The sequence below is a fragment of the Rhipicephalus sanguineus genome, chromosome 2, assembly GCF_013339695.2.
Source record: "Rhipicephalus sanguineus isolate Rsan-2018 chromosome 2, BIME_Rsan_1.4, whole genome shotgun sequence".
NCBI lineage: Eukaryota > Metazoa > Arthropoda > Arachnida > Ixodida > Ixodidae > Rhipicephalus > Rhipicephalus sanguineus.
In genome coordinates, this window is record NC_051177.1 from 179,920,748 (window position 1) to 179,942,271 (window position 21,524).

General features: G+C 48.0%; 3 non-coding genes across 3 annotated transcripts; all 3 read left to right on the plus strand.

The window, feature by feature from the left end:
- The first annotated feature begins 5,534 nt into the window (after window positions 1-5,534).
- On the plus strand, window positions 5,535-5,606 carry Trnad-guc (transfer RNA aspartic acid (anticodon GUC)). The gene has a single exon. It is a non-coding gene; the product is annotated as a tRNA-Asp (tRNA).
- Window positions 5,607-15,679: 10,073 nt separating this feature from the next.
- On the plus strand, window positions 15,680-15,751 carry Trnad-guc (transfer RNA aspartic acid (anticodon GUC)). The gene has a single exon. It is a non-coding gene; the product is annotated as a tRNA-Asp (tRNA).
- A 5,440-nt stretch (window positions 15,752-21,191) lies between these two features.
- On the plus strand, window positions 21,192-21,263 carry Trnad-guc (transfer RNA aspartic acid (anticodon GUC)). The gene has a single exon. It is a non-coding gene; the product is annotated as a tRNA-Asp (tRNA).
- Window positions 21,264-21,524: the final 261 nt, after the last annotated feature.

The window sequence follows — 21,524 nt, forward strand, 5'->3', positions numbered from 1 at the left end:
CGTGCGGATAGGTGCCTGCCTGGAGCCTTCTCAAGGTCACTGCTTGTTCTCTAGTCAGCCTTTCGTGAGCAGGTGGATAGTGGCGTCGTTGCTTCCTGTATAGTGCGCGAGTATTCCTGAGTATATATTTTCTCGGCATTTGCTCCACTGCGTTTTCGGAGTCCGAATATCACTGCGGAGTAGCCCGCTATGTATACATGCGCTCGGGCTGAGTCATGGAAAAGAAAGGGGATGAAGCAATAGCAAACTTTGGTGTCGATTGTAGAAATATTATAATAGAAGAGAGATATCAGTGAAATTGGCCGAAATAAAGCGCCTCAGAATATTAAACACCTTCTTCCGAAAGCACTGAAATATAGGAATATAGACATGGAAAAGCCCAACCGGAGAAGAAACGAAATGGATTCTATAATGCGCGAAGACCCAGGAATGCTACAAGGCATATGTATATGCAATGGTAAGATAAATTGTAACGATCATAGGTTAGTGAGGGAGAGGATCGGCCCCTATCTGAGAAGAACGGCAAACTTAGCTACTAAAGAACTGTCCAACCTATAGGTATGGTCACGAAAGCAGGTGAATTCAGGATTGCCCTTCAGAAGAAATACTATGTCTATTCAAACGCTAAAAAGACCACGTGTTCTCTCCAAGAAAAGAAATATTAAGACAACGAGATCTTGTTTTTTTAGATAGACGGTACATATTACAATAGCGCAAGAAACACAGGGACACAGGCAAGAGAGACGATACAGCCTGTGTCCCTGTGTTTCTTGCGCTATTGTACTGTGCATTCGTACCAACTAGCTCGGCTTTCCATACTAATAGTACGGTATCTTAGCTTTCCTTGGGGAGTACACGTGGTCTTTTTCGCGTTTTATTTTCGTATTCAAGACGTAAGCTGGTTTGCCGTGATTGCTTAGAGAGTATGAGGGGGCGCGGACGGACGCCGCCAATGGACGCCGCCGCCGTGTTGCGGAACAGTTGCGCAACGCGCGTTGGAAGGAGCAACGCGCACCTGTTGCGCGTTGACGGACGGACGCCGCCGCCGCGTTGCGCAACATTTACGCAACGCGCATTGGAAGGAGCAATGCGCAACTGTTGCTATGCGCCAATGTGCTATCACGTGATTGCTGAGAGAGTGTGAGGGGGAGAGGCCACAGCTGGCACCGTTCCAGGGCACGGACGGACGCCGCGAGTATGAGATAATAAAGGCTTTCGCCTTGAAAAACTAAGAGCGTTGGGTTGTAGCGCGCTGCTCAAACACGAAGTAACTGTGACAGTTCTTAGTTCGCGCTAGTCTTTTGTATACACGCGCTCGTCCTGTGCGCTCTTTTCGGGCGTCCTTTCTTGTGTCTGAGCAGCGCGCTGCAAGGGTCGAACTGTGACCGTTGTTAGTTCGCGGTCGTCCTGCGTGTGTTCTTTTCGCGAGTCCTTTACGTTTCAGCGGCACGCTGCAAGTATCGAGCTGCTAACTGTTCTTCGTGTGACATTCTAATTTGTTGCTTTCGCATTCGTCGCTTCGCCGTTGCGGCGAAACTGTGTCATTTTTTCTAAATTTCGACAAGATGTCCTTAACACCTGTTTGTTTCCTGACCCACTCTTCTCTCTTCTTAATAATAATAATAATATCTGGGGTTTTAACGTCCCAAAACCAGCATATGATTATGAGAGACGCCGTAGTGGAGGGCTCCGGAAATTTCGACCACCTGGGGTTCTTTAACGTGCACCTAAATCTAAGTACACGGGCCTCAAACACTTTCGCCTCCATCTAAAATGCAGCCGCCGCGGCCGGGATTCGATCCCACGACCTTCGGGTCAGCAGTCGAACACCATAACCACTAGACCACCGTGGCGGGGCTCTTCTCTCTTCTTGTCCCTTAATTAAGCTAACACCTATCATTTAATTTCCTTTCCATTGCTCGCTGCGTCGTCCTCAATTTAAAGGGACACTAAAGGCAAATATTAAGTCGACGTTGATTGTTGAAATAGCGGTCCACAAACCTCGTAGCGCTGCTTTTGTGCCAAGGAAGTGCTTATTTTGAAATAAAATCACGTTTTTAGTGGTCCGCATCGCGTTAGCCCGCTTCAAATCTCCCGCCTGAAAATACGACTCTCATACGTCACTGCTGCCGTGCCCAACGTTGCCCGCTTTTACTGCGCGGCCGCCGACACTAGTAGCAGCCGAGCGGAAGTAGCGGGACCCACAGTAGCAACAACGGCGCTGCGGCAAAGACTTGCTCGGATGGGCACATTCAAAGCCGTCACCAAGTTGCGGTTGGTCTCGTAATCCTCAGTACGAAAGCGTAGCGAGCACACACGCAGAGGTTTTGACCGTTTAGCACACTGGCGCAATGGCATGACACTAAGCCACTTCGAGCGTAAGGGTTCATTCCGCGGCACCCAGTGAAAAGACACACCGGTTTCCTTGCTGTAGCACTGGCGTTGTGCACCATTCGGGCATCCGGCAATATCACACGCATGCGGCATTTTGTCGAACTTTCTGTCAGAGCGACTTTCACGAGCGCGCAAAACACGCACGGCAGTACGCGATCCCGAAACTACCACTGAGACGGGTGAGGCACAGTTCGGCGAAAACGGAACCTTTGAACCACGCGCGCCGTCCCCATGGCAACGCCACGGAGGTTTTGTTTTCCATGAATCAAGCGGAAACGAACAAACAGCATTTTATTACGTCTTTTGATGCTCGGAATGTTCTTTTTTTACTGCTGCTAGTTTGATTACTAGTGATTTATTGTAGGCCGACTTCCCTACGTCATCGGGATCACTTTGAAAATGTCCCACTCGTGGCGCTCATCATGTGATACATTTAGCTTAATTTCTCGGTAAGTAGGGCACTGCTGTTGATAATATTGCCGTTTTAGAAGTTGTCATACATTGGGCTTTCACTCTGACATAAATTGTTATTTGCCTTTAGTGTCCCTTTAAGTTGAACCCTCTTTGTAAGCCTTCAAGTTTCTGCTCCGTAGGTAAGTACCGGTAACATGCAGCTGCTGTATACCTTTCTTTTGGGGGGTAGTCGTAAACTACCATTCATGATTTGAGAATTCCTGCCCCCCCCCCCCCCCCCATTCTTATTCTTCCAGTTACTTCAGCCTCATGGTTCGGCTCTGCGGTCACTACCTGTCCTAAGCAGACGTACTCCTTTACCACTTCCAGTGCCTCGCTACCTATCGCAAAGCGCCGCGGTCACTGCAATGGCTGTTCACAATCTAGGGCCCTGTTTTCATGGTTTCCTGCAGGGTTTTTGGCGACCCAGGCTGAGGTCTTCAACGATGGGACGTCGAGATTAGGGCGCCTCGATACCAGCGTTCCTTCGCAGGAACGAAGGAACGCTGCCATAGAGGCGCCCTAGTCGAGATCTTGTCTCAGTGCAACCTAGCGGGACTGCTGGACTGCGCACCAGAGTTGGTCGCCGAGGTCGTAGCCTGTTTGTTTCAGGAATTCTTTTCATCTTGCAAAGAGATACTGGTTTAGTTTCCAACTATTGGTGCTCCTTCTGTATATGCAGCTATTTTTTTAAGTTGTGACCTTTCTGCTGACCCAATACACTAATCTTGATTCTGAAATACTCCTGTTTCGGATCACTGTCAGTTGTACCGGCGGTTACGTTTAATTATGCATGCATACATCTACACTGCTAAAGCGCGTGGGCTGCGTTCGCACGCTGGTTGTGCTAAGTACCTACGAAGAAGTTGATATGTTTGCCGAGCACGTTCACCACGGGACTGTGTGATATCACAAGTGAAAGTTCCGGTAGTGCAAACCCTGCTCGTGGCTATCGCTGGCAAGTACCACGCATTTTAATGGCGCTCACAAGGATATGAGTAGTGAAGCGTATTTCCCACTTATCACCCGACCGCTACACAGCCACTCCTGTAACAGCTGACCTTGTATTTTGTACAGCCTATAGGCGAAGTTGCTGTTGTTCTGTTAAAGAACTCTCTGACTGTTGCCTATGCCCGATGCGTTAGTAACAAGTGCCGGGTTATTTATTTTTTACCTATTATTCGTTATGAATCTCCGACTAGATTAGAATACTGTTCCATATTTGGCAATTAATGTACTTTTAATCTAGGGTGTATTAACACTGAGGTACAGCTAAAGAAAGAGGGCAATATTAATACTTGCGCTTCCAGATATATGCATTAAGAGATCGAGATTCAAGGCCGCGAGAGGTTTGCGTTTTGCTTGTTATACAAGCTTCTTCGTCTCCAGCAAACTACAAGCACATGCCGGTTTCTTGAATGGGCAAGCCGACGGGTTTCCCTAGTCGGAAACTCTCTATCTGATGTAAAGAAATGAAAGTGGGTTTCGGATAAAGTAAACCCGCTCAAACAGAAATATCGGATAAGTGGAACGAGAGTACGCGCTATTGTTGACCGCCATAAGCAGATTGTTTATATATATATATATATATATAAAAACGCCAGGCCTGTGCGGACCACGCAGCACTCTCAGCGAAAGCAGGAGCAGCCTTTCTACTCGTTAACTCTCTTGGAACCATACAGAAACTCTATGCTTGGAAAGATACTACAAGTACAGTTGCAAGGTACCCAATACGCCATAAAATCATCAACATTTTGCGAAATAAGGAAGCACCCGCTATGCCAATATTCATCATTTTGCGTTAAAGCAAGGCTACACATCTGTAAGCCCGTTCTAATGAGTGGGCAGCATTATACCACTCACTCGTTGCGCAGTTCGCATGGTGTGACGTCTGGTTGTTATTTCACTCTTCTACCACGCCATATTACATCTGTTAAAGCGACTCCTTGTTCGACATGGCGCCAGTATAGAATGTTTTTGCGAACAAGTTTCATGCACCGGCGTTGCACTGTCGTAGAATGCTCGATTGCCACACAGTTGGCCTGAGTTCAAATCCTGCTCGATCCTGGATATCTTATTCTCATCGTGCGCGATCGCGGTTACGGAATCCGGCGGCGGACAACTGTGCCACCAGAATCGGGTGTTGTGATTTCATAGCAGCTTCCGCTGTAAAAGAGAATGAGTTTACTCAATCTATTTTTTTTTGCAGACTCAGATAATGAAACTGGAGGAAACATTACCACCTACTTCGTTTGGCATTAAATCACACAGGAATAATTAACAGTGTTAACAGCCCTACAACCACATAAGTTGATAATGCTAAGCATACAAGACCATACATTTCATTAGGCAGCTTCTTCAAGGGCTGGATGCGAATGCTCATAAGCGTCAATTATGTGCGGGGTAAGGGGGAGCAGGGAGGAGAACAAATAAAGACACAAAGGTTCGACAACAACCTCAACAACGTTCACGCGATCTGTGGTAACCAACGCACGATCCGCGATGCTCCGCATCACCCACTGGTTCCCCTCGGGAAGATGGTAAGTTTCTTTTTCGCACGAACTTATTTTTCAACTTGTGCTGTCGGAATCTTTCTTTCCTTCTACATATTAGAAGCCAGGGATGTTCTCCACGGTATATTGCGCAACTAGTAACGACATGGCAGTCCATGTGCGCGCATACGCATCTCCTCGTTAGTATAGTGGCCAGTATCCCCGCCTGTCACGCGGGAGACCGGGGTTCGATTCCCCGACGGGGAGCGTTTTTTTTTTTTTTTCGCACGAACACATTTTTCAACTTACGCTGTCGGAATCTTTCTCTCCTTCTTCATATTAGAAGCTAGGGAAGTTCTCCACGGTATGTTGCGCAACTAGTAACGACATGGCAGTCCATGTGCTCGCAGACGCATCTCCTGGTTAGTATAGGGGATTCCCCTTCCGGCCACCGTAGTGAACGGACGCGGAATGTTGTGCTCCTCGAAAGGGGCGGTTTCAGCGGCCCAGCCGGGTCGCGGCATAAGGTTTAATGATACGAAGACGACACAGGACTACCAGCTTATATTTCCCCAGTTACCTACAGGTTTGACCGTAACCACCACTGTTTTTTGCACGCCGACGTGAAAGCGAGGCCATATCGAGTCGAGCATTTCCGCGATTCTTTAGACCGTTTGCAGTTAATGCCGGAAGTGGTGGCTCTAGGAGCCTATCAAATGAATCACGTATGGGCGATTACCTTCAAGGACGAGAGTGCCAAAAAGAAGATATTATCGACCGCAGCATTCACCGTCAAGGATCACAGGTGTGTTGTGATAGATCCCAGCAATCAAGACGTCAGGATGAAGCTGTACTGGCTTTTGCACACCACACCAGACGAGGACGTAAGAAGCGCCCTGGCGCCTTACGGTACCGTAAGCGAAATTGCACGGGAGAAATGGCGTGTGCAAGGCTGTGCTGACAAAGGATCTCACACGCGTCTGGTGTCCCTTCGCTTGAAGGCAGGATCCACTGTGGAAGACCTGCCGCATCAGCTCCGCGTCGGGGAGGACCACGCACTCGTGCACGTACCTGGCAGACCACCGCTCTGCCTCCGGTGCCGCGGCACCGGACACATAAGGCGCGAGTGCCGAGTACCACGCTGTGGGCTCTGTCGTCGCTATGGCCACGACGAGACCCAGTGCGTGCGTAGCTACGCCAATGTGACAGGGTCTGGAAGACACGACGCCGTTGACGAGCACCTCATGGACCAGGCTGACGCGGAGGCGACCGTGTCGGGGGGTGGAGACTCTGCGAAACCTGATAGCGAGCCACAGACGGAAGCTCCTGAAAAGAACGTGGGCCGTAAAGACGACGACGCGGCCGCACCCGCCTATGACACGAAGGAAATTGCAGACGCTGACACGGACACCAACAAGACAAGTACCACCGCGAGCACCGCAACTAACAGAGAAGAAAGCCATCAGGAAAGTACCGACATGGATTGCGACCAAAAGACGGTCGTAAAGAGACCGCGTGAACAAACCGAGGAAGGCGGCACACCAGACGGAGGCTGCGCAGAAGAACCACTCCCGAAAACGCCGGTCTTCAGGCGACTTCCAATGAAATTCAAACCCAAGGTGCCGCTAGACAAGAGGACGGCACCGCCAGCAGACCCGCCTTAGCGGGGATGCTGACTGCAGACTTCGCGACAGAGCCTGGAACGGACGGGTAGCACAGTGAACTCTGAAAATGTGTGCTGCTAGAGGAGACGCTTGGTCTTCGCCTGAAAAGACGAGACCACCTGACGTGGAGAGTCCGTTGGCCGCAAGTCTTCTTCCTGACGTGATGGGCCCTTCAAACGGTGTGAGTTTTGACCCCCTGCAGTCGGCATTAACGAATTCTGCTGTGGCCCTGAAAGTAGCCACCTTAAATATTCGCGGATTAACTTCTCAAAAACGACAAGCGCAGTTAAAACGAATACTGAATGATAATGACATTGATATTCTAGCGGTGCAAGAATAAAAAATTGACAGCGAAGAACTAACTGAACGGCTGGCGAATAATTACAAAACAAACTGTAACATATGTGTGTGTCATGCCAATGGCAGGTCTGGGGGGTGTCTGTTATTTTTAAAACAGTCTATCGGTATTAGTGAGGAAAAAGTCATTACTTCCGATAATGGGCGACTTGTACTTTGCGATTTTACTTTTTGTAAAAAAAAAATGGCGAATAATTTGTGTGTACGCGCCTAATATAGCTTGTGAAAGAAAATGTTTTTTTGACTACGTAGACCCTTTTCTAAGATGCGATCGTGTTGTTGTGTTGCTCGGTGATTTCAACTGTGTGTGCATGCCCGAAGACAGTGTGAAAAATGTTCCAGTACGCGACAAAAGCGCATTACAGCTTGCTGCAATAACTGATGAATATGGCTTGGTAGATGTAGGGTATGTATTCCGTGGCAGTCATGTGCAGTTTACACATTACCAGCAGCAAAGTCACGCCAGACTGGATAGAATGTATATATCTGGATGTATTGTACCTCTGTGCACAAACTATGCCGTGAAAAACCTTAGTTTCACTGATCACTCTCTCGTAACGATCGAAATTGGCAAGAAAAGAAAAACTACGAAGTTTAACTGGGATTTATGGAAGTTGAATGAAAAACTCTTGGAGGACGAGATGTTTGTGAAAGTAGTAGGCAAGAAAGCTGAAGATGCACTTCGTAATGGAAGCACAAGTTACATAAGCGTCTGGGAGCAGTTTAAAAATGAAGTTAAAATGTACGCAATTGAAAGGTCAAGTGTCATAAGGTACAAGGAAAAGCAAAAAGAAAAAGAGCTGCAGAGCACACTGGAATATCTACTGAATGCAGATAGCACTATTCCCGGATTGTTTAGCAAAGAAATAAAGGAAGTTAAAAGACAGATGCATTACTGAAGAACGATATAAAGGGGCAGTAATAAGGGCACGTGCTGAACGTTTCACAATGGGCGAAGTGCCCACAAAACGAGCGCTTGCGGAAGAAAAACGATATGCAACAAAAAAAGATATTAAAAAAATACGCTACGAAGGTGAGCTTTCTTCGGAGCAGCAAGTTATCGAAAAAGCTTTCCTTGAAACGTACCGAAGACTGTTGGGCGGTAAAACGGAAGTGAAAGACGAATTCATAGAAGCATTTTTGTCACTTATGCCGAAATTGGAAGATGACGTCAGAGATGCGCTGGAAACGCCCATAAAGATAGAAGAAGTTGGGCAAGCAATCGATGACCTTAGTAAAGGCAAGTCGCCAGGACCTGATGGTATAGGGGCAGGGTTTTATAAAACTTTCAAAAGTGAAACTACGGTAATGCTTTATCACGTTATTACTGAAGCATATGAAGTTAAGCAACTGCCTCTGTCCTTTAGGGCGAGTCACGTCATACTCATACCAAAAACTGAAGACGCAGGAAAGTTGCAGTGTGTGGAAAACTATAGACCCATAAGTCTTACGAATGTTGACTATAAAGTTTACATGAAAGTTCTGGCAAAGAGACTACAATCAGTAATTACGAGTATTGTTGGTGCGCACCAGACGTGCGGTATAAAAGGACGAACCATTTTTAACAATATTCACACGGCGAGAACGATTTTAGAATGTTGTGATGCAACTAATGGCCACATAGCGATGATACAATTAGATTTGCAGAAAGCCTTCGACAAAGTGAGTCATGAAATATTATTTGCGCTATTGGATCACACTAATGTTGGTGGAGTAATACGAGAGGGTGTGAGAATGGCATATCAGAACTGCTATGCTAAACTCGTGATTAACAAAAAACTTAGCGCTAGCATAGCTGTGACATCAAGTGTGAGGCAAGGATGCCCTTGTTCCGCTCTGTTATTTGCCATGTACTTAGAACCCTTTTGTTTAAAATTGATGAGCAACACAAAAATAACAGGATACCAGTTCATGACACATGAGGTAAAAGTTTTAGCGTACGCAGATGATATCGCGATATTTTGTAAAAATAAGAACAGCATACAGGAGGCGATAAGAGAAGCCAGAACATTTTGTGCCTATACTGGAAGCGCCATCAGCTGGCAAAAGTGTTTGGGTTTTTGGCATGGTGAGTGGAATTCCAAACCAGAGTACTTTGAAGGGATCACATTCACCACCACGCCGTCCAAGTATCTCGGAGTGCCTTTAAAATATTATCAAGAAACCACTGAACAATGGGCTGATGAAACTGAAAACATTCGGGCAAAGGCAACCAAGTGGGGAGGATGTGACCTTTCGATCTTTAAGCGCGCAACAGTGTGCAACGTGTTTCTTGTAGCAAAAGTTTTTTACAAGCTACAGATATTATGTATGTCTCGAATATGTGTACAAAGGTTGCACAGAATATTTGCAGTGTTTATTTGGAAGTCTACTTGGGAACGAACTGGCCGAATTAATCTTTTTCACAAGCTTAAGAAAGGGGGAGTGGGATTGTCGCATTTGTTCCTCAAGCAGGTTATCCTAAGATTTTTTTACTTAAGGGATCAAAATGATGGATTCTTGCGTGCGGTGATGCAAGTGAGACTACGTGATAAGCTACCACAGTACATTGTATCATCGTATTCTCCAACGCAGGTAGCGGTGAGAGGTTTTTTAAAAGAAGTTGTTTATGCCTTTCAGTTCCTCCAAGTGCACTTTTCGTTAGAGTATTTGTCATCGGTAACCAAAAAACAACTGTATAAGGATTTAGTGAATATCATGTGCCCAGTGCCTGTATACCGTAATAGGTATGTATTAGGATCTGAGAAAGATGTGTTTAAACGTATTAACAGAATGCCTGTAAGAGCGTCAACTAAAACCTTTTTCTTTTTGCTACACACTGGCACGCTCCCCGTTAAACCATGGCTAAAAGATAAGGGATTCTATCTACCATGGGGTGTAAATTGCTTGATATGCAATAAGCCGGAAACAATCGAACACATTTTCTTAGATTGCTTTGATTCTGTGTTCATGTGGGACATCCTCCAGAGAACTTTAATTAAGATTTTCCACTTACGCCATTCGGAATACGCTTTTTGCCTTGGGAACAAACAGGGGATGTGCCATGTGATATGATAATGCTAGTAACCATGCACAGTGTCTGGAAAACCAGAATGGATATCAGGCATGAAAATGAAGCACCAAAAGCCGCCAAGGTATACCTTCATGAATACTTGTTGTACATTAGAGATGTGTTACACGAACTTCCTGAGCCACCTGACTGGCTACCCATGATAGAAAAACTGCTCACAGTGAAATATTATTTAATTAGTTTCACGGGACAAGATGTCAGTCCCGTTTTTAAAATGTATATTTGAACATGTTGTGAAGTGTTGAATTCAAAGATAAGAATTCCTATGTAAAGTGTGTCTTAACAAATGCAGGAAATAAAGAAAAAAAAATCCTCGTTAGTATACACCAGAGCACGCCTGTCTCGCACCCAGGCTGCTGGCGAGCCGAGCGGATACTCTCGCACCCAGACGCCAGGCTGACCGGGGCTGCCAAGGCGCGCTCGGGCTGCACAAGTAAACAGGGCAAGCTGCAGTTCTGAGGCTTTAAAGTGCGAAAAAGTACCCGTTCACGCCGCTTCAGCGTATAAGAGCTCGCCTGGGCACTACTGCGTCGTCTTTGGATGCCAAAACAAGCAGCGCAACAAGAGGATAATAGCGTTGTCTGCGATGATTACGACGCGCCACGGAAATAGTGCCGGTGCGGTGTTTTCAGCTTCGCCGCGAGTGGATAACTGTGATTCAAGCAAGAAAACTAGGAGCCGAGTGAAAATGCGCGAGTAAGTACTAACAGCGTGTATTCTGCAGTGTGATGCCCACCTATTTCATTTTGCGAACCTAATTTGTGTGACACGCAGCTGGGTTGAAGGCAGGCGTGAGCTTTGTGTGGGGGTGCACTTCATACCTTTGAGCGTTTCCTTTGACGAAAATCTAGTGCAAGGTAGTACTTTCACGCAGAAGCAATCAGCATGCTTTGCCACTTTCAACGTAGTATTAAGCTTTAGTGCTTTTGATGGCATCCACGCCTTCGAGAATTCGTCTTCAAAAGTTAATAAATGGCACGGTGCTCCTCAATAGCTGGCCAGAATTTCGTGCTTTCATTTCAGTGTTTGATGTCCCCAAATTTATTTGGACACGAGGCATCCAGCTGCACATAACACATATATTGGCACGTAAGTAAACAGTGCTCGCGCCAGTGTCCTTTACGTCGTAGTCGTAGCTAACCGGCTTAACTAAGAGTAGCACAGTTTCGCTTGTAAAGCACCATCGTTACAAGAATAAAATAGTGCAGGTAGCTTCCAAAACGGATCGCTGAACGATACTTCAGGTTATTCGCAATGCCCATAGACTGTCGCGCCGCCAAGCGGAATTCAGGAGCGTCCTCTCGAGGAGGGTTAGTAGACGACAAAATGGCAGCACTACGCAGTCGCTCCCTTGTTCGGCTGTGCTAGCCTCCGTGTTAACGCGTTGGCAGGAAAGGAACACTACGACTTTGCATGTTCCCTGCATCAGTGAACAAACTGGGCCCTCCGCGACACGAGAAATCTGATTCGTTCTTGCGAGACGCGAAGTTTTCGTGAAAATACGTGGCAACTCGCGCTTTCAATGCTAGCCCAGAGCATACACATACTATCAGCTTCGCGAGGCTTTCTGTAGCCACGTAGGTTAGTTAAATATTATCGTCTGATATATTCAGTTGACGCTTACCCTGTTTTACTTACATATAGCATTGGTCACTGTACTGCATGAGTTCCATAACACTGTACGCGGGAGGACGCGCGGGCTCGCGATGTGCTCTTGTATAACTGATCTCAAGTTAACGATACATTAAAATAGGGCCTCTATCCTTTGTCAGCAAAGCGCTGTTACGAATCGTGCGAGCGACGTTTCAATCATTCGAGGACGCGTCTGCTCGACGCCTTTCGTGGAGCGAACGCTTTCCATCCACGCCGTCCTTCGCCAGTGTGTTGGGTTTCATAGCCACCGCTGCGCCGCTTGTTTTTGTACGTTTGTTGATAGGTGGCAGCACACTGCAAGCGACTTGCTTGTTGACCGGTCTGAGAGCAAAATGTTATCCGCGCCCAGACGTCTCTCTCATTGTAAACGTGGTGACGCGAAGTGGTCGAAGTCGTTCGGCGGAGGAAATTCTTCAGATTGCTTTCAGCAGTGATGTTGAAAGAAACCATCTTGACGACGAGGATTTTTCGCTGGACGTAGAAGACTGTGACAGCACCGAGAGTGACAGCGACGATGAACCACCAGCTGCTAACTCACGAGCAGCGAGTTGCACTTCACGTCCCCTCGTGCGTTAATGTTCTTTCACGCTCGTAAGTCACTTTGATTGTATTTGATGTATAATATCCTTGAGCGAGATCAAAATAAAAGCATAGTTCCTCTTGTGCATTGCATGTATCACAATTATTGTGGTGGAGCGCCGCATGCCGCCAACACGCTCGAGCTCGACCAGCGAAGCGAAATTGTTAGAGCGATGCAACGTGCAGTCACGGCAACAATCCACGCCTCTCGGCTAACTTCTTCGACGTTGCGAAAAGCATACGTGTGTATTCTTTTCGATATTCATGTTTCGATCGTGCTGATCGAACCTGCAACAAGCGAGTGAAGTGAATTGCACACGGCTAGAGTCTCAGCATGGCTGTGACACAAGCGCTACTGAATGGGATGCTAAATGCTTGTGTTTCGTTGAAGACGTAACTCCGCGTTCCCGACTGCGCAAGTAATGACGACGGCGTATTATGTTTGCAAACCATCACCACGTTAAACGTATGGTCCCGTGCAGCAGCGATGGCGCTACTCGCTGGCGGCCTACTACTGCCGCAAATCCGTCAGGCAGGCTCGGTACGAACTACCTCGGAGTGCCGTTCAGCCACGACCTCCGAGCAGGTCGTGCGTTCAGCTCATACGTCAATTCTAGTTCATGCAGTTTTATGTAGCACGCACAGGATTTCGCGATCGTTATGCACGGTAGCGGAGCTGAAATATAACCTTTCACACCGCAGCAAATAATTACGTTGCGAGTACTTAGCGCTTTCCATGGTTTGGGAAAGTATTTTAGTCTCATATCCATTTCAGCGCAGCTCATGACTTCATCCGGTGAAAGTGGCACGGGCCGTACGTCCGCACGTCCTATCTGTTCCTATGCTAACAAACGGGTTGACCCTCCTCATGGCGCCATCTTGAAAAACACGGCGCGCCACCTATAGTTCGTGGGCGTTGCTAGGGTTAGCATTGCGAATACTCTCTGATAGCACGCTTTTGTGAGCAAGACGCATTATTGTAAGAGCGCCCGTGAACCAAAAATTACGTTCCGCGAAACTACCCGTAAAGCGTACTTTAATTATTACGCGATGCATGCTGAAATGATGAGCTTTCAGAAAACTTTGTGCACAACTTGTAATATGGGGCAACAAAACATCGTTTCACTCTTTCGCGAGCTGCACTGCAATTACGATTCACTACTACAGCGAGAACGGTTTTTTTACAAATGTAACAGAGTACGTATCTGACGAGTACTGACGAGGTTGTATCCGCAGCCCACTCAGCACGTACTGTATACATTGTGGACTTGCATGAGGAAGATGTTCTTGGTGTTCCAATAAAATCAGCGAAAATGTCCAGGCTAGAAAAGACGCGAAACACGCTCTCCGACGGGCTGAGTTTCGGAAGTTTCACGTTTGCTCTGTGTAGCGTCTGCTGGCGTGGCAGCCCGCGCATGTTGTTTCGTCGTGTGTGCGATAGATGGCGCGACGCGCGATGCAAATATGGCGATGCGCATGGAATTCGCTGTGTTCTGGTCTATAGCGGCCAGCATCCCCGCCTGTCACGCGGGAGACCGGGGTTCGATTCCCCGACGGGGAGCGTTCTATTTTTTTTTTTTGCACGAACACATTTTTCGACTTACGCTGTCGGAATGTCGGTACAGGGGAAGTGCCGAGTGACATGCTAATGTTGCTTTGCATGCATAGCGTATGGAAGACAAGAATGGATATCCGACATGTTCATATAGAGGCTCACTCAGCAAGGGACTATTTTGTTGAGAGTATGCTGTACACACGAGACTTGTTCAGTGCACAGCCTGAACCTCCAGAGTGGCTACCTGTACTTGATCAATTGGCTTCTCTGAAGCCCTTTTAAAGCATACGCGCTGGCTAAGCTAAGCCAGTGTTTTTATAAAATGTATATATTCTGTATGTGATCATTTTGGTTGTGGTTGTAAAAAGCAATAAAGAAAAAAAATCCTCGTCAGTATAGTGGCCAGTATCCCCGCCTGTCACGCGGGAGACCGGGGTTCGATTCCCCAACGGGGAGCGTTCTTTTTTTTTTTTTCGCACGAACACATTTTTCAACTTACGCTGTTGGAATCTTCCTCTGCTTCTTCATATTAGAGCCAGGGACGTTCTCCACGGTATATTGCGCAATTAGTAACGACATGGCAGTCCATGTGCTCGCAGACGCATCTCCTCGTCAGTATAGTGGCCAGTATCCCCGCCTGTCACGCGCGGGAGACCGGGGTTCGATTCCCCGACGGGGAGCGTTCTTTTTTTTTCGCACGAACACATTTTTCAACTTACGCTGTTGGAATCTTCCTCTGCTTCTTCATATTAGAGCCAGGGACGTTCTCCACGGTATATTAACGCGATAGCGTTAAAGAGCTCGTATCGCAGAAATTCCGCCGTCGGCGTCGGCGCCGTTGGTTGTGAGCGAAAAATCATCATCTTGTCCGTGAGCGAAAAATCGATAAAGCTGCAAATAAAATAAATAATAAAAATGTTCGGTCCGAGTGAGAATCGAACCCAGGCCGTCTGCGTGGCAAGCAAGTGTTCTACCACACAGCCACGCCTCTGCTTGGAGCTGCACTGAAAGTAACGTTCATACTTCCCAAAAATACGCGTTCTGTATACAGGTGTCACAGTACGAGATGTAATGTCGCAGTAATATTGCGTGGTACAAGCGCACATTGCCATCGGGCGTCACACCATGTCCATATCATAACGACTTGGTGGTCTAAAGACAACCACCCATTACAAAAGGCACACACATTACTGCGCGTATTCTCTTAAGACCACGTAGTGGGTGCATCGCAACTTCGAAAAAGTTTCTCGCGCATATTTGCTCCTGGTTAAAAGCATGCTACCCATTACATAAGGCACACACCTTAGTGCGCGCATTCTGTTAAACACTCGTAGTGTTCGAAGTGCGCACTAGGGGCAGGTGATCGCTATCGCGTTCATCTCTTAAAGGCGAAGCTTAAGGATTCCCCCAATTTTTGCGCAATTAGTAACGACATGGCTGTCCATGTGCTCGCAGGCGCATCTCCTCGTTAGTATAGTGGCGAGTATCCCCGCCTGTCACGCGTGAGACCGGGGTTCGATTCCCCGACGGGGAGCGTTCTTTTTTTTTTCGCACGAACACATTTTTCAACTTACGCTGTTGGAATCTTCCTCTGCTTCTTCATATTAGAGCCAGGGACGTTCTCCACGGTACATTGCGCAATTAGTAACGACATGGCAGTCCATGTGCTCGCAGACGCATCTCTCGTTAGTATAGTGGCCAGTATCCCCGCCTGTCACGCGGGAGACCGGGGTTCGATTCCCCGACGGGGAGCGTTCTTTTTTTTTCGCACGAACACATTTTTCAACTTACGCTGTTGGAATCTTCCTCTGCTTCTTCATATTAGAGCCAGGGACGTTCTCCACGGTATATTGCGCAATTAGTAACGACATGGCAGTCCATGTGCTCGCAGACGCATCTCCTCGTTAGTATAGGATTCCACTTCCGGCTTTCGAGCGAAACGGTCGCGGGATGTTTGGCTCCGACGGAGCGGGTTCAGCGGCCCGAGTGGGCCGCGGTAACAGGGTTTTTGTTCCTAGTTCTGAGGATTATCAGGTGATTCTGCCCAATCTGCCTTCCGGACGCATCGTTGCGAACACAGTTTTTATGCATGGCGATCCAAGAGCCCGGCCCTACCGCGTCGAAGATTACCGGGACACTCTGGCCAAGCTTGGTGCGCTCGCCGACGTTTTGGCGTTGGGGGCGTATCAAATGAACCACGTGTGGGCCGTGACAATGACGAGTGCTGACGCTGCTCGGAAATTGCTCTCCGCCGTCGACGTGAATGTAAAGGATCGCCCATGTTTGCTTATCGACCCAAATAACCGCGAGGTTCGCTTGAAGCTACATTGGTTGCTGCACGGCGTGACCGATGAAGACGTGCGTGTGGCCTTGACGCCCTATGGGAAAGTATTAGAAGTGACGCGGGAGAAGTGGAGAGCGCAAGGCGTCACTGAAAAGGGCTCGACGACACGGTCTGTGGGGTTGAAGTTACATTCCGACGTCAAGGTCGATGACATTCCGCACCAGCTCAAGATTGCCGGAGAGTTGACTCTTGTTGTTGTCCCGGGCCGTGCTCCGTTGTGCCTACGGTGCAAGAGTACTGGGCACATACGTCGAGACTGCCGAGTACCCCGCTGCAATCGTTGTCGCCGCTTCGGCCACGAAGACACGGATTGCGCAAGGACATACGCCAGCGTTACCGGACCAGCGCAGGCAAACGACGTACTGGAGCACCTCATGGACGAGGCAGACTCGGAGGAAACAGCAGGAGGGAGCCCAAACTCGGCTGTCCAAGATGGTTCGTCAAGCTCACAAGAAGATGGCCTGCGTGAAGCACCAGGTAAGCCCGAAGCCGGGCTTCCGCACGAAGGTGCACAAGGAAGGAGTGAAAAGGTTGATGCGAGCAGCACCGGCGACACCTTTTTCGGCGGAACCGTCGAGACACCCTCCGAGCCAGAACCGATGACTGTGATCGACACCGACAGTGCCAGCGCGACGGGGAAGCGTCCCCACGACGCAGGGAAAAACGAGAAGGGGCCCAGTGCGGCCGCGACGGACGAGCCACCCGCCAAAACGACTCCCGCGCGGCGGGCTCTCCTTCGGCCACGGCCGAACATTCCAACGGAGCGCAAGACGGCGGAAACGCCGCCTTTGCCACCGTGAGGACTGTACTGGGGCAAGGCGTTCAGGAAGGAAGTGCAGTTGTGAGGTAAGCGCCATGCCCCTGGGTTTTTCACAGCCTTAAAATGATGCAAATAGAAAGTTCAATCCGTGTGGCCACCCTAAATGTGCGTGGCCTTGCCTCAAGGAGAAAGCAATGCCAACTGTACCGACTAGTAAGCGACCTCGATCTTGACATTCTGGCAGTGCAGGAGACTAAAGTCGATGGCGACGAGGAAACTGGGGGCATGGTGCGCCAATTCTTGTCGCGGTACTCTGCTATAGTTAGCCATGCCGTAGGGACTTCTTCCGGCTGTGTGCTCTTCGTCCGACAGAGTCTGCATGCTAAAATAGAGGCCGTAACGTCATGTCCGTCTGGCCGGCTCATTGTGTGTGATCTCTTGTTTTCATCTTTGGAATGGCGTGTAATTTGTTTGTACGCACCGACTGTTGCCGATGAAAGACGCGAATTCTTTGAACAGCTAAAACAGTATACTCAGTGTAACCGGCTCCTTATCATTATTGGGGACTTCAACTGCGTTCTTTCAGCCAATGACAAAACTAGCGCTCGACAGTACAAAGATGCAAGTACCGTTGTACTAAGCGATATAATAAGTGACCATGGCTTGGAGGATGTGGCTGAATGTCTCGGTGGTGGGAGGACTAAGCAGTACACCCACTTTCAGGCAGCCAGCCACGCCCGACTAGATAGGGCGTACGTGAGTCTTGATTTGGTGCCATTTTGCAAGGAATACCGTGTTAGCGCCGTTTCATTTAGTGATCACTGCTTGGTGAGCTTTCTAGTAGCTAGCACGAAAGAAAGGAAAAGGGGCTTCGAGTGGCAACTATGGAAATTGAATTCGAACCTGCTGAGCGATGAAAAGTTTATGGCGGAAGTAATGACGGAAGTTGAAGAAATGAAAGTTGTGGGTAAGAAGACGTTCAGAGAAAAATGGGAGAACTTCAAGCAGGCGGTCAAAATGAAGGCTTTGGAGCGCTCGAGTGTTATAAGCAGAGAAAAAGGGGCAGAAGAAAAGCAGATGCGCAGAAACCTGCAAAAATTGATCAGCGAAGAATGTAGGATGCCCGGCATGTTTATTGACGATATTCGCGCATTGAAACGCAAAATAGAACAGTTCGATATCGAAAGGTACCGTGGTGCTATGGTGCGGGCAAGGGCCGAGAGACTGATAATGGGAGAAGCACCGTCAAAAAGGGCGTTGGGCTCAGAAAAGTGGCACGCGCGACGTAATCAGATAACAGAAATTGAACACGATGGTAAAGTCAGCGATGCAGCAGACGATATCGAGCGCGCTTTCTTTGAGCACTTCAACAGCTTATTCGCCGCCTGCTCAGTCGACGTCGACCGTTTTAAGAAAGAGTTTTTAACGCTGATGCCAAAGCTAGACAACAATACGAAAGAAATATTGGAGGAACCCATTTCAGAAGAGGAAGTAAAAAGTGCCATTGAAAGTATGCATCCGGGGAAGTCCCCTGGCCCTGATGGTCTGACTTCCTCGTTTTATAAATGTTTCAATTTAGCAATATCACCAGTCCTAACCGTCGTATACAATGAGGCATTCGAGCTGAATGTATTACCCCCGTCCTTTTCATCCTCCCACACTGTTCTTATACCGAAATCGGAAGACCCTGTTGCATTGCGCAGAGTAACTTCTTACCGCCCAATCTGCCTCACTAATGGAGATTATAAGATATTTATGAAAATCCTAGCTAAGAGGTTGCAAACAGTCATTACGGAGCTCGTGGGGCCGCACCAGACGTGTGGCATTAAAGGCCGAACTATCTTCACTAATATACACGCAGCACGGAGTATCCTCGAATGCTGCGACGCTATTGGAGCACGAGTGGCAATGCTCCAAATCGACCTGGAGAAAGCTTTCGACAGGGTGCCTCATGAAATTCTTCTGTGCATTTTAGAACATGTGAACTTAGGTAAAATAATTAGAGAGGGAGTTGCCATGGCGTACCGAGACTGCTCAACGCGGCTGATCGTTAACAAGGCGGTGGGGCAGCGCATCCCAGTCAAGCGTTCGGTCCGTCAAGGTTGCCCTCTCTCGCCACTGTTGTTCTGTCTGTACATAGAGTCCTTTTGTTTGAATGTCATAGAGAATGACTGTGTTCGCGGGTTTAAGCTGCATGAGGTTGAAGTCCGGCTGTTGGCTTATGCGGACGATATTGCCATCTTTTGCGCTGATTCAGACAGCATAACACAAGCTGTCAAATGTGTTAAAAGCTTCTGTGCTGCGAGCGGCAGCGCGGTAAACTGGGGCAAATGCCTGGGCTTTTGGCACGGTGACTGGCCAGAAACCCCAGACAGTTTTGCCAGCATGAGTTTTGTTACGACACCGGTGAAATACTTGGGTGCCCCCCTCGAGTGCTACAAAGACAGCGATTCGCACTGGAGGAGCGAAGTGGATAAACTGCGGGACAGAGTAAATAAGTGGAATGGCTGGAATTGGTCTATGTTTTCTAAAGCCACAATTTGCAACATCTTCTTAATGAGTAAAATTTGGTATACCCTACAAGTCTTGCATTGTTCGAGGGTAAACATCCAAAGATTTCACCGTGTGTTCGCAGTGTTCGTGTGGGCTTCATCTTGGGAAAGATCAAGTCGAACCAATTTATTTCTTCGAGTGCGAAATGGAGGACTGGGCTTGTCGCATTTGTTTTTGAGACAGGTAGTCAGTCGGTTTTATTTCTTTCGGGACGTTAGCAACCCATTCCTTCGCACTGTCTGTCAACATCGCCTGGGGCAACACTTGCCCAACATGGTTGTCTCAACCGGCAGTGTGCCCGGTGGTGTTTATGGTTTTCTTCGCGAAGTTGTGCTTTCCTGTAGGCTTTTGTCAGCGCGGTTTTCACTTGAGTACTTGAGTGAAGTCAAGCGTAAAGAACTGTACAAGGACCTATGTGATGTGTTTCTACCAGTGCCTTTATATCGGTCCCTTTACAATGTAGGCCATGGGCACACTGTACTAAAGCGCGTCAAGGCGATGCTAATACCGCCAGGTGTGAAGAATTTCTTTTTTAAATTACACACCGGTACGCTGACTGTAAAATCATGGATGGCTGAAAAGGGGTTTTATGTTCCTTGGGGCACGCATTGCATAATATGCAGGAAGGATGAGACAATTGAGCATGTATTCCTGGACTGTTGGGATGCTGTCTTTCTTTGGGATGTGCTCCAGCGCACAATCAAAAAAGATTTTCCCCTTGATGCACATGGGATCCGCTATTTGCCAATACAAAGTGACGACGGTACCCCATTCGACCTGATAATGCTTATGGCTCTTCATAGCATCTGGAAATCCAGAATGGCAGTCAGTCACGTTGATGTAGATGCACGATCGCCTACGCAGTACTTCAAAGAAAGCATAAGGAATTTTGTGGAGGAACAAAAGTTGCAGGAATTTACTCCAGAGTGGTTGGCACGCGTCGAATTATTATCGACGATTACAACATTTTAACGCATGTGCGGCCACAACATTTGAGCGGTCGTTTTTAACGATGTTTATGATTGTTTTGTGTAAATATCTGTAAATATGTATATTGTTTATGTGGGCCAAAGACAGGCAATAAAGAAAAAAAAATCCTCGTTAGTATAGGGGCCAGTATCCCCGCCTGTCACGCGGGAGACTGGGGTTCGATTCCCCGACGGGGAGCGTTCTTTTTGTTTTTTCGCACGAACACATTTTTTGACTTACGCTGTTGGAATATTCCTCTCCTTCTTCATATTAGAAGCCAGGGACGTTCTCCGCGGTATATTGCGCAATTAGTAACGACATGGCAGTCCATGTGCTCGCAGACGCATCTCCTCGTTAGTATAGGGGCCAGTATCCCCGCCTGTCACGCGGGAGACCGGGGTTCGATTCCCCGACGGGGAGCGTTCTTTTTTTTTTCGCACGAACACATTTTTCAACTTACGCTGTTGGAATCTTCCTCTGCTTCTTCATATTAGAGCCAGGGACGTTCTCCACGGTACATTGCGCAATTAGTAAAGACATGGCAGTCCATGTGCTCGCAGACGCATCTCCTCTTTAGTATAGTGGCCAGTATCCCCGCCTGTCACGCGGGAGACCGGGGTTCGATTCCCCGACGGGGAGCGTTCTTTTTTTTCGCACGAACACATTTTTCAACTTACGCTG